Source organism: Oryctolagus cuniculus, chromosome 16 (assembly GCF_051225735.1).
Source record: "Oryctolagus cuniculus isolate XC-2025 breed Fujian yellow rabbit chromosome 16, ASM5122573v1, whole genome shotgun sequence".
Lineage (NCBI taxonomy): Eukaryota > Metazoa > Chordata > Mammalia > Lagomorpha > Leporidae > Oryctolagus > Oryctolagus cuniculus.
Genome location: NC_142882.1, coordinates 58,323,744 through 58,334,978, shown reverse-complemented (window position 1 = coordinate 58,334,978; position 11,235 = coordinate 58,323,744). Strand labels below are relative to the sequence as shown.

The 11,235-nt window shown below is 53.9% G+C and overlaps 1 long non-coding RNA gene across 2 annotated transcripts; it reads right to left on the bottom strand.

Annotated features, from left to right (window-relative positions):
• Window positions 1–544: 544 nt before the first annotated feature.
• On the bottom strand, window positions 545–11,090 carry LOC149121770 (uncharacterized). 2 transcript variants are annotated; one of them, XR_016223012.1, is made up of 3 exons: window positions 10,247–11,090; window positions 2,576–2,663; window positions 545–2,402 (listed from the first exon to the last, which is right to left on the bottom strand). It is a non-coding gene; the product is annotated as an uncharacterized LOC149121770 (long non-coding RNA). The 2 variants fall into 2 exon arrangements; XR_016223011.1 differs by lacking the exon at window positions 10,247–11,090 and adding an exon at window positions 2,750–3,160.
• Window positions 11,091–11,235: the final 145 nt, after the last annotated feature.

Genomic DNA, 11,235 nt, shown 5'->3' with positions numbered 1-11,235 from the left:
AGAGAGGGGTAGAGGGGCTCAGGGCCATGGGTGCAGTGAGCTCCTGTTATGGTTAAGGAGCCCTGATGGTGGGAACAGGCCGTGCGCAGCAGTCAGTGAGCAAGCCTGCTGTCTGTGGGGTGAGGGTTTAACATGGTCCCTGGCGAACAGTCCAGCAAGGAGCAGTCAGGTCCGTGCACTCTTGCCACCCCCAGCAAGTGCATCCAGAGACAACCAGGGCTGATGGTGCACCGACGGCCTCACACGAAAATCCCCACTGGCCTCACAAATGCTTGGCCAAGTGCATGTTTTCTTATGAGTATCTGACTCCATCAGTCACTCTTGTTAGTCTGACCAATAGAGCCAATACAAATGCACTCACCTTGGTTCCTGCAGCATTTAAAATTGAGGCCACCGCAGCAGGCCTATAGCCCAGTGATTAAGATGCCCACGGCCCATGTCAGAGTAGCTGGGTTCAATTCCTGGCTCTGCTCTTGAATCCAGCTTCCTGCCAAGGCTGACCCTGAAAGTCATCAGTGATGGCTCAAGAAGTTAGAAACCTGGATTGATTTCCTGTCCCCAACCCAGCCCCAGCCACTATGAGCATTAGGAGAGAGAACCAGCAGGCGCAAGTGTTCTCTCTCACATAAATAAATATTTATTTGTTTAAATTTATTTTACTTATTTGAAAGATGGAGTTACAGAGAGAGGTAGAGACAGAGAGAGAGGTCTTCCATCTGCTGGTTCACTCCCCAGCTTCCATCTGCTGGTTCAACTCTGCAACAGCCAGAGCTGCGCCGATCCAAAGCCGGGAGCCAGAAGCTTTTTCCGAGTCTCCTTCACGGGTGCAGGGGCCCAAGGACTTGGGCCATCTTCTACTGCCTTCCCAGGCCATAGCAGAGAACAGGATTGGAAGAGGAGCAGCTGGGACTAGAACCGGCACCCATATGGGATGCTGGTGCTTCAGGCCAGGGCTTTAACCCGCTGCGCCACAGCGCCAGCCCCAGTAAATATTTAATGTAAAAAAAAGTTAAGGTTACTGACAGCAGAACTCCCGACCACATAGTAAGGCCAACTGGCAATACTGATCTCACCCTTGTCCCCCAGGGTCCTGGGCTTATCGAACTGTGAGAACGTCCCGGGGAGAGCAGCAGCTCTTAGTCCCGACAGCCATGATGTCATCTAGTGCCAGTCTAGAGTCCAGCCTGGCCCGCTCCAATTGGACAGCCTGCTACTTGGTATCATTACCAGTGATGATGGCAGGCAGTAGAGGAAGCCCAAGCGCCCATCTCCAGTGGTAAGAAATTCTGTGACCCTTTCTCCCATATGGACAAAAGAGCCTGCATCGCTCAGGTTTAGGCTTTGTGTTAGGTTTGGCTTGAGTCACTTTACATCGGCGTGGTTAAGGATGATGATTAGTTTTTTTTATTTTTCATTTTTTTATTTTTATTTTTGACAGGCAGAGTGGACAGTGAGAGAGAGAGAGACAGAGAGAAAGGTCTTCCTTTTGCCATTGGTTCACCCTCCAATGGCCGCCGCGGCATCGCGCTGATCCGAAGCCAGGAGCCAGGTGCTTCTCCTGGTCTTCCATGCGGGTGCAGGGCCCAAGGACCTGGGCCATCCTCCACTGCACTCCCGGGCCATAGCAGAGAGCTGGCCTGGAAGAGGGGCAACCAGGACAGAATCCAGCGCCCCGACCGGGACTAGAACCCAGTGTGCTGGCGCCGCAAGGTGGAAGATTAGTCTATTGAGCCACGGCACCAGCGATGATTAGTTTTATGTGCCAGCTTGTCTGGGCCGTGGTGCCAAGATAATCTGCTAAGATATTAATTTGGGACGTTTCAGTTAGGGTGTGTTGTGTGAGATAGACATTTAAACTGGTGGACTTTGAACAAAGCAGGTCACCCTCCGTGATGATCAGAGGAAAGCCTGCGTGGAACCTAGGGTGACCCACCCCCAGCAGGAGGGGATTCTACCCTCAGAGGGCCTTGGGACAGGAGCTATGCACTGGCTCTCCTGGCTCTGCAGCCTGCTGGAGATTTTTTGGACCTGCCTGCCCCTGTAAGTGTGTAAGCAAATTCCTTAAAACCAGTCTGTGTGTGTGTGTGCATGTGTGTGCGTTAGTGCCCTTACTCAAAAGAATGCTGGTTAGTACTTGTACAATAGGTTGCATGGACACTGTCGCTGACTTCTGCAGCCTTCACTGCCGTGTGTGACATCACCGCGACCACTTGGGCATCAGCAGATGCTTATCAATGCTCTCAGTCGACGTGGCCCAGTGCTGCCCGGGTCCTGGTCTGAGCAGCACTCGGGGGAGGCGTGTTCCGGAGCTATTGATGACATCAGGTGAGGAACAGTTCAGGACGGGCCACTTCCTCGTGAATTCTCCTGTCTCCACAGTATGTGGGCAGTAAGGACAAACCCTGTGGAAGTCAGAATGCAGCAGTAGCTGCTGCTGGATACAGGCAGGCCCCGTGATGTGCCGGCCCTGGTGGACAAGGAGGCACTCCACTCACCTCCTTCCTCCCCCTGCCCTGCGGGCTGGGGCTCTCATTCCCCTCGCCTCCCACAAAACTGGCAGTTCCCATGGCAGCACCTCCGGCTTCTCTGTCCTTCAGTCACTCCCACCGCCTGCAGCTTTCTCGAGCAGAGTCAGGTGTGAGAACAATAAGGCCCGCTTTCACCTGGGGGAAATGGACAGGAGGATTAGGCAGGAATAGATGAGCTGGAAGATTTCTCACACTTTTTGCCCTGTAACTCCATCCCTTACCTGTAAATCCAGTACACCTCCCTTCCCATAATGCACCTGTGTCTCATCCAGGACTGGGAAGCAGGAGGGGCTGTCATGGCCTCGAGGACATGAAGCCCCATGTAGAGGAGACTTGAAGCTCCCAGAATGCTCCCCACACACGCTAAACCCCATTCAAACTCTGCCTCATTTGTGGGTTCAGTTAGGGCACCAGCCCCTGCCTCACACAGCCAACTGCTGCTGGTGGGAGTGGCCCTTGTTCCTTCTCTGGCCCACTTGGGCAGGTGCATCTCCACGGCAGGTGGCCCACACCACCTGTGCGTGTCCATTCACTGCTCTCACTTGTGCACCTGACTTACGTCTCTGCTTTGAGTTCTTGTCTCTGTCAGCGGCAAGGACTTGGAATAACAAGGGAGACACTTATTCCCAAACACTTTCACAGTTTCCAGAGACCCCAGTGATTCAGGGAACAGTGCCCTTGCAGAATGGACCTGTTCAGTCCAACAGGGAAACCCACTTGGCAAAATCGGATCCATCTGGGGTGGGGCTACCCCTGGGAACCCAGCCTAGTGTTGCTTTTAAAGGGAAGGAAGAAGCCCTGTACCCAGGAATGGCTAGGACAGGATCCCAGACTTTCCACGTAGGTTTATCCTATTCCCCGTCCTCGGTCAGAACGTCCTGGTCACAACCCCAGAAGTGGCCCAAGCATGACGCCTGTCTGGGGACGGCCACAGGCAGTGTCTGTCTTAGCTCAGGCAGCCATGACGAAGAAGCAGGAACTGGGCAGCTTAAACAACAGGCATTTATTTTCTCCTAGTCTGGAGGCTGCATGTCATGATCAAGGTGCTGCTAACTCAGTGTCTGGAAACATTAGCCCTTTAGTGGCTCATGGACTGTTGCCTTCTCACTGTGTCCTCATTGGCCTTTCCACGGTGCCCAGCCTGAGACAGAGGGAGAGCAAGAGCGAGAGCGACAGAGAGAGAGAGAGAGAGAGGACCCCACTCCCACCTGATCAGGGCTCTCCCTTCTGTCCCTAAGGACCTCATTTAACCTCCATTGCACACACCATCACACTGGGGTCAGGGCTTCGGCACAGGAATTTGGGGAAGACGTGATCCAGTGCAGCACCAGAACCACGGTGATTCCCTGCAGTGCCTGGGCCAGGGAGAGGGTGTGGGGTGACAACTTCATGAGCGCCTTGGCAGGGAGGCTGCCCCGAGGGCAGAGGGCACCAGGTGCTAGAAGACCAGAGATAGCGCAGGTGCACACCAGCAGTTTGACCGTGGGCCCTTTGCTGGATGGCCCATGCCACAAAAGACGCATCATCAATGGCCAAAGGTCTGGACAGCTGGACACGAGACACAATGTCCTTTCAAGGGCCAGGGTCGGTCATCAGCAGCTCTGCTCCCGGGCTGCAGTGGTACCTGGCGCCTCACACCGTACAATAAATTACTGCACAATGGATGTCTTTGCCTGCCCCTCCATACCATGCCCTCCTCTCATTCTTTTCAACTCTTCTGTTTCCAGTTAGCTTTGAGGGGGTTTTGTCTGTCTTTCCCTTTAATGTCCTCAAAATAGCCACAGCTTCAGCGCGGTTGCCTCTGCCTTGGGCTGATTTCCATCTTGCCCCTGATCGTAGCCCCCTGCTTTCCCCCACTGTCATCTCCTCCTCCTGCTATCTACCATCCTTCCCCAGAGCTCACGGTGCTCTTGTCTTCATGCAGGGAAGAATTCAGACGTGAGACAGAGAGGAGTGGTTGGCCAAGTGGCAAGGTTGAATGGGGTAGAGCATCCCCCAGAACGAATGGGCGCCTCTCCAGACGGAAGCTGAGAGGGAGTGCCTAGCTCACATCCACACAGGGACTTATAAGGGAGTGGGGTCCGGTTCTGCCCAGCCGTTTCTCCTCCCCCACCTCTCCCTTCTCCTGGGGAGAGGGTTTGCTGAGTGTGAATTGGGTAAAATTCCTCCCAAGGTTTTACCACTCAGTCCTGTCAGACTGGGAGCCCAGGGCACAGGACAGAGGCCCTTCCCCTAGGGCGCCTTCCTTGCAGGCAGGCTATGAGCAGGCTGGGTAACCCATTTGGTGCTGAGCGCAGAGAAGTCTCCTGGGGCGGCTTGAAGAGTGAAATACTGGGCTGCTTGCAAGGCTGCTACTTTCCTTCCCAAAGAAAGCATTGTTCCCCTCAGCCCGGAACTCTCACCTCATCCCCAACACACAGGCTCCTTTCTGATGGTCCAGTGGGTTTTGCTAAGTGCCTGTCAGTCACCTGGCTGCGACCTTTGTACTGCAGCAGCAGCAGCTTCCAGGCGACAGCCTGCACCTTCCCTTCCTGTTCCCTCCTGGGCTTGCAGAGGTCCTCCGTGGCTTCCTTAGTGCTGACTCATCTTTGAGTGAGTGGAATTTCTCCCAAATCAGCTCCTTGCTAGGAGCCAGGAGCACACTCTGTCTGCTGGAATTTTCCCCTGACCCGGGTTCTAGGCGTGAGCTAGCCTGTGCTTCTCAGCGTAGGCATGTCTGGGCACGTTTGGCAACCCAGAAGTACTGGCGGCCTTGGTTCCTTTTCTGCACTGCAACAGAATACTTGAGACTGGGTGATTTATAAAGCACATGGGGCAGCTGCTTGGTGCAGCAGTTAATGTGCTGCTTGGGTGGCCCACATCCCATATCAGAGTGCCTGGGTTCAAGTCCCAGCTCCGGGTTTTTTTTTTTTTTTTCTAAAGGTTTATTTTATTTATCTGAAAAGCAGAGTGACAAAGAGGGACACACACACACACACACACACAGATCTTCCATCAGCTGGTTCACTCCTCAAACGCCCACACCAGCTAGGGCTGGGGTCAGGTCAAAGCCAGGAGCTGGGAACTCCGTCTGGGTCTCCCACGTGGGTGGCAGGGATCCAAGTCCTTGAGCCATCCTCTGCTGTCCCCCAGGGTGCCCATGAGCCGGAAGGTGGAGTCAGAAGTGGAGCTGGCCCTGCTGCGGCACCCGGGGAAGCAGCATATGGGAGATCTCTGTCTCTCTCTGTTCAAGTGGATAAAGATAGGCCGGCACCGTGGCTCACTAGGCTAATCCTAGTCCCGGTTGGGGCGCCGGTTCTGTCCCGGTTGCTCCTCTTCCAGGCCAGCTCTCTGCTGAGGCCCTGAGGCCCGGGAATGCAGTGGAGGATGGCCCAAGTGCTTGGGCCCTGCATCCCATGGGAGACTGGGAGGAAGCACCTGGCTCCTGGCTGCAGATCGAACGCGCCAGCCATAGCCACTCGGGGGGGGGGGGGGGTAAACCAAAGGAAAAAGGAAGACCTTTCTCTCTGTCTCTCTCTCTCACTGTCTAACTCTGCCTGTCAAAAAAAAAAAAAAAGACAAATGGATGAAGATAAATAAATCATTTTCCCCTAAGTTAGGAAGCAGAGGTATTTCCTGCACTCCTGGAGGCTCACAGCAGCGCTCATGTGTCCTGCTGTGTCCCAGCCTGGTGGACAGGAAGCACACCGAACCATGCCCACCCGTGTGGGCGGAGCCTCAGTGGCAACACCTACACTCGGCGTGAGTTTCGGAGGAGATGTTGAAATCACAGCACTGGCCTTGGGGAGGAGATTTGCATCACTTGGTTTTCAGTGGAGGTTGGGTGTGCGCTGCAGGCTCAGAGGCAGAGCTGCGCGTCCAGACTGTGTACACACGAGGCCACGAGGAGGTTCCTGGGCCTCTGGGGGCCTCCACCCCAGAGTGGCTCAGTGTGATCATCTTTGGACTCCTGTTCTGATTCAAATTGCCTGGAAAGAGTCGCAGGTTCATCAGTGATGTGAGGAAGGAACCAGTCATGTCAGCTGCTAAGGGTTAATGCCATCTGTTTTGGTTTTATGTTTTGAAAAATATTTCTATTTGCTTTCATTTTATTTGAAGGGGGGGGGGGAGAAGGAGAGAGATCTTCCATCTGCTAATTCACTCCCCAAATGCCTGCAACAGCCAGGGCTGGGCCAGGCGAAACCAGGAGCCAGGAGCCTGGAACTCAGTCCAGGTCTCCTGTGTGGGTGGCAGAGACCCAAGTACTTGAGACATCACCTGCTGCTACCCAGGGTGCACATTAGCAGGGAGCTGGGATCAGAGGCGGAGCAGAGACTTGAATCCAGGTACTCCAGTGTGGGATCTGGCCATCCCAATCCGCATTTCGGCTGCTGCTCCAAAGGCCCCACTCCTTTTTTTTTTTTTTTTTTGTAGAAGAAACCCTGATGCATCGTGGGTAGTGCCTGTCCTCCCGAGAGGACGTCTGGACAGTGTCACTGATGCAAAGTAAAGATCAAAGGAGCCAAATGGGAAAAACGGCCACAAGTACCAGCAGAAACACGCGTGTAAAAAACAATCACGTTCATGGAGGGGGAGAGGGAGTGGGAAGGGGGGGGTTGTGGGTGGGAGGGACGGTATGGGGGGGGAAGCCATTGTAACACATGAGTCGTACTTTGGAAATTTATATTCATTAAATAAAAGATAAAAAAAAAAAAAAACAATCACGTTCTTCACCATACGTTTCATGCAAACCCCCCTGGAAACGTCTGCTGCCTGCGTAATCTCGTTATATCTCCGAGGTTAGCCTGGCCCTTGGGTTCTCATCCAGTACTGCAAGATCTGATGTGAGCCTAAGGACTCAGCCCTCCCCACTCCCCGCCTGGTTCAGGGAGTGCCGGTAAAATGCTTTCTGGACACCTGCCTAAAGCCAACTCGGCAGTTTAGCAGGGATCTGGCCCGGGAGGGGCTGGAGAAGACTCCATTAATCTGGTAAAAGGATTCAAGGTCACAGCTCAATGAGAAAAGAGAATCTTGGAATGAAAAAAAAAAAAAAAAAAGATGCTGGTTTACACTGGGGAAGCCTGAGCGATTACCTAGGAGATTTTGCTCAGAAAGCGATCCTGGATTACCTGCTGCTTGTCTGATGGTGGATTTAAGGTTCGATATTCCTCAGGAACTCTTTGAGCAACGGAGAAAGCGTCTGGGTTTGGGGCTCCTGGCTTCAGGTTGGCCCATTCCGGGCTGTTGCAAGCATTTGGGGAATAAACCAGCAGATGGAAGATCTCCATCTCTATTCTTCTGCCTTTCAAAGAAATAAAAAGCAATGGATAAAAATTTTGAAGAAAGTATTTGAACATTTCAGGGCAATCATGAAGAACTGGGCCCAGGGTGGGCATTTGAAACCGTGGCTGAGACATAGCTTGGGACACCCGCATCTCCCACCGGAGTGCCTGCCTTCAAGTTCCAGCTGCTAACACACACCCTGGGAGGCAGCAGGTGATGGCTCAAGTACCTGAGTCCGTGCCTCCTATGTGGGAGACCTGGATGGGTTCAGGCCCCTGATTTGGGCTGGCTCAGCTCCAGCTGTGGCAAGCATTTGAGAAGTGAAACAGCTGATGGAAGATATCTTCTCTTTTTCTTTCTCTCTCTCTCTCTGTGTCTGCCTTTCAAATAAATAAAAACAATATACAAAATTTTTCAAGAAGGAACCGGCTCCAGGAATCACATATGACACCTGCTGCACCACTGCGTGTGGATCAGCGACGGCTGTGGGTGGCCCCGCATGACTGCGCTGCAGCTGAGAGACTCCTGCCTCCTCGTGGTGATGTCACTGTGCTGTCAACAAGCCCACTGCTCTGCCAGCCACGTGGACCGACGGCACGGGCATCCACGCCTGACAACGACGGTGGGCGTATTCGCCAACGATGGCTGATGCTAGCTACACTGTGGATGTTATTTTAGAGTGTGCACCTTCCTACTTCCGAAAACAACACGGGAACCTTGAAACAACACGCCCGTCCGGCCAGCGTTGGCCTCCTGGGCTTCATGCTGTGGCGTCCATGGGTTGCAGGCGGAGGTTGTGCCGAGCGGGGGCTGCCACCACGCAGGTCCGTGGAGGCTGCACAACGTCACACCCCCTAGCGCCGCACCTCTCCAGAGTTAGCCCTGGCACTGACTCTACCTGAGTCCCCCCCCCGCCCTCCCTTTATATGACCGGAAAACAACACACTCCTGCTGCAGAGAATTTGGAAAGCGAAGGAGAAATTAGAATCGCAGGTCCTGGCACCAGCAAGGCCCGCGGATAACCGTTTCACCTCTTTGGCGCTCACGGTCTAATGAAGATCGGGGGGCACAACACGGACGCACTGCAGGCCACGGGCCAGGGTCAATGCGTGCATCTGCCCAGGCACTGGACACCACTTACAGGTGGGAAAGCAGAGGCTTTGAGAGGCCCAAGTGCCCGAAGTCTCACGGCCAGTGAGTGGCCGAGGGCAGGCTCTCCCGCAGTCTGGCTTATTCCCACAGCCAAGCCTTTGTCACCACAAGGGCCGGGCGACTGACAGAGACCAGGGGGCCGTGGCTCGGATTTGGCATTCAGGGGACTGCGGTCTGATTCCTACACAGAGACAAGGGCTGAACAAGCTGTATCACCCGCTAAGCGCGCGCACGCACACACACACACACACACACACACACACACTCACTCACACACTCACAACTGTCTGGGAACTGTCTCATTGCGACACAAAGAGAGAGCAGTACTCTGGGTCACACTCTTGGAGAGAACCCCCCACCCCGGGTTGAAGCCTGTGCCGGCTGGTGCTGTGCTGCCACCTGGTGGCCATGATGATGTAGGACTCTGGGCCCTGAGGGAGAAGCACTCGCTGGAATGGAAAAGAAATGTTGGGAGAGAAATCTGCAAGACGTTGGACGTCCTGTATTGAGGGGTGTGAAGAAGCCTTAGAACTGCTGCTGTGACCCCTGCCTCTCCTCACCTCCAGGTAGGGCTTGGAGAAGCTCAGAGTACATGCATTTTCTTCTGTGCTTCCTTACAAGGAAGTTACCTCTGAAGCCCACAGACCTTACTGACAGCAGGGAACAGCACGGATGACCAAAAAGTGCTGTTAGGTCTGTGCATTTCACCCCTTGTCTGCAAAGACAGGGCTTCAGTCAACTCAGCCCTAGTGACAAAAAAAGCGCCTGCCTGCCCGTGAATATTGAGGGGTCGCCCCCATTCCCCTAGCTACCCCTGTTTCTAACATAATGGAGAGACGTGTGATCATCAGCTCACATCTGCGCCAACGAGACAGAGAGGATGAGGGTGCCCCTGCATCTGCTGCCGCAGGTGGATGGACACCTGGGCCCAGGTGTGTGCTGAGAGCAGGAGCAGGACCCAGAGCTCAGCTGTGGCCCTGGAGGCGTCTGTGCACGCCCGCTGGCATAGGAGGCCAGGTGCAGTGTTTCAGGAAGTGCCTGCTTTTTCTGGGGAGACCGTCGGGGACAGTCATCCGAGTCTGCACATGGTCTGCACCCAAACAGGAAGTTCAGAACCAACGGCTACCCCCTTCAGGGAGTCCTGCAGAGCGCGGGTTTCTCCAGCGCGGACCGGCCTCCCATGCTCTACGTCATTATTAAAATAACCACCCACTGGCAGTAGCTTGTCTTTAATTACATCTCCTCGCCTCCCAGCTGATGGGCAGCCACGGCACCCTAAGCAAGTTTACCCAGCCCCTCACTACCTTGGCCTCGGCCAGTGCTGACATAGTGTTTCATGCTTCTTATCTTCAAAGTAATCCAGGCACCCTCCGTGATGCACATGCTGTGATCCTGAACTCTGACCCTTAGTGAGACTACGCCACCTGTTTTTAAGGATTTAAGAGTTCACAACTGCTCACTGATAGTAGTATGTCTTCAGTTTGTTCAAGATGTTTGGCGTATTACAAAAGCCCCTGAGTTGACTCACTTTCTTGGGCACCTGAATCAAAAACGAAAAATGAAATGTTGACTCATTAGAGGTAAATCGACGTCTGAAAGCAACATCACTTAGAACCTGGAGCACACGCCAAAAATCACCCGTCTGAGGCTGAAGGGAGTGCCCTCGCCATCTCTGCTAAACAGGCAGCCTCTGCTGATTCCCCAGGATTGTTCTTGTAAGAAACATTACTCAGTGTGATGTCATCGGTTTGGAAGCTTTGTTTAATACAGCGGTCTGGGGCAGGCATTTCAGAGTGGCCAAGATGCCACAAGGGATGCCTGCATCCCATATCAGAGTGCCAGGTTCAAGCCCCAGCTCAGCTTCGGAGTCCAGCCTCCTGCTAATGTGCACCTTAGGAGGCAGCAGGTGATGGTTCACTTGGTTGGGCCCCTGCCACTCTCCTGGGAGACCCAGATTGAGCTCTGGGCTCTTGGATTTGGCCTGGTCCAGCCCTGGTCATGGTAGACATTTGGGGAGTGAACCAGCAGATGATAGCCTGTTTATCTGCCTGTTTCTTTCTGTCTCACAAATAAGTAAAAAATTAAATAAAAAAAATAGACGAACACTTTCTTGTGGAGCTTCGGATGTGGGACTTCCCCAGATGGGTGCCTGGGGGCTGCCGGGTGCATCTCCGGACCTTTATTAATGGGGCTCCCTGGGGCTGTGCCATGGGTGACTGGACCAAAACGCGAACGATGGGTGAGGGAATTGGACTCCAGCCTCACCCAGGGCCTGAACCCTCCCTGCCTGCCG